Here is a 2158-nt window from a genome sequence, read left to right on the forward strand (position 1 = left end):
GCCGAGGTGGCTTGCTCAGGGCACAATACTCGGACTATCCGCTTAGCTAACTAGCGCCAACTGAGCTGGTAGCAGTTGCCTGGGGGCCATCACATGGAGGTTACTGATCACGTGTACACCCTGGGTTACTAACACTCCTCAACAGATTTTTGCCTCAGCAATGTGCTTTCATGTCCCCCGAGTTCTCGTGTAAAGAAACTCACCCCTATAGTTGTAAAGAAAACATTTGCTTTGTTATTTCTTAGAAGTAGGACAAAAATTTTTGTTTAAATGCTACAATTTTGAAAAAGAGCTCAAAAATTCTGAAAACTAATTTGGCCTTAATAATATGATTTATACATCAATTTAATCTTTGAATTTTACTCTTCGCATCACTATCAGTTTTTGATGGTTAAGCTTTACTATTCCTTATCCCAATTTAAGGAAGTTTCAAGAATTTGTGTGCTTGGTAGTTTTTGGTGCATAACATTCCGTCAATTTCCATCCTACAAAACAGATTCAGAATCAAATACAGTGTTTTTTTCGAAATCTGCCACTTTGTTAAACATTGGTGGAGTGGAACCCGCATTTATATGTACAGACACGAAAAATCTGTCTACAAAGTAGACGCTAAAATTCTTTTTTGACTGAGTCACGTAATACGTATAATCAAATTACACAGTACCAAGAACCTCGTATAAAATTTATATCGTGTTAGTATGTATATACTATGTAATCTATATTCAGTGTTTTTTTGCTGTCTGCTTGCGTCAATTACCTAGCTGCATTAAAAAGTAATCCTATAAAAAATTATATCAAAATTCCTGGTTCTATACTGTATATTCACTACTTCAGAGCTTACTTTTCAACTTTTCTTGAACCTTATTTTGTCCCTTAATTTTAGAAGCGCCTTCAAATATTGCCTTGATATGTCTTATACTCATAATAATCAAAAACAAAACTTTGGTGCAACCCTAGCTTGGTTAGTCTTCGGTTTTATAATATGTCTGTCTGGCGAGATAAAAAAAATTACCTTAATTACACGGTTGGAGGTCATAGCTTAAGCCCTGACAAGGTATTTTGCCAAGCTAATTTTTCTATGTGCAATACTGATAAGCGGCATAAGATTTTTTGCAAAAAAAATAGACAAAATTTTTCGAAGTTAAAATTTATTTTACAAATGAAGGTTTATGCTTCATAATCCTGCTTATTTGAGCATTCGCTAAGAGATTGCTTGTTTACATTGTTCTATTTGAAAAATACTTGTGAACTAAAAACGTTTACAGCCCGCGTAAGAAATTATGAGTTGTTATATATCACGTTCTAATGTGAAGAATAGCACAGGCGCTTGACGAGTGCGGGGGGGGGGGGGGGGGCGTCAAAGTTTTGTGCCTATAAGCGGGATGGTTTGAAATAGTACAGATCCAAAATTCATAAAATTGGTTTACAATTGGTTTGTTTTGCATATCAGCTTTGTTAAAGTTCAAAACAACTGTCAATTAAAATCTGAAATGTTATGAAAAATTATTTTAAAAAAAATCTTCAATCATTCACAGAAAATATATTTCCTATAAATATCACCAGTTCATTAAAATAGGCGGAAGCGTTCAATTTAAATATGAATTGCATCCCTTCTGAAGAGACCTTTATACCTTCCTCATGCTTTGAGCTAGTGCTAATGAGTTGGGTGTTGACTATGGATATTTTGAGCTTGCATTTAAATAGGCTTTCTTAGATTTATACAGGTAAAATCCCGTTTAATATTGTCAAGCAATCTATCTTTTTATATATATAAAATGAACATTTCAACCCATCAAGTCAATTAAAAGCAAACAAAACCAAAAAATGAAAAATAGGTCTGCAGCGTCGGACGAAACAATTGAACCTCATCCCCTGAGAATTTAGCATTCATCAGCTTTTCTCTGCTTGCAAAAATTTTTTTCGTTAAAGACTTCCATTTTATCTATCGGCGACGAACAAACAGTGACGAGAGTATTTGTTTCCCCTATTAAAAAGTCATTTCAATTAGACAACCAATAAAGTTTTTATTCTAAAATAAAATTAAGGCCATGAAAAGTCCGAAAATTGTTCTTTTTGCCAAAAAAGGTTCTTCATTAAAAACTCTCACCAAAGTGTTTAATATATTTATTACATAAGATCCTGTATTGCAATACAGGGT

Source organism: Convolutriloba macropyga, chromosome 10, assembly GCF_964194025.1.
Source record: "Convolutriloba macropyga chromosome 10, txConMacr16.3, whole genome shotgun sequence".
In the NCBI taxonomy this organism is placed as follows: Eukaryota; Metazoa; Xenacoelomorpha; order Acoela; family Convolutidae; genus Convolutriloba; species Convolutriloba macropyga.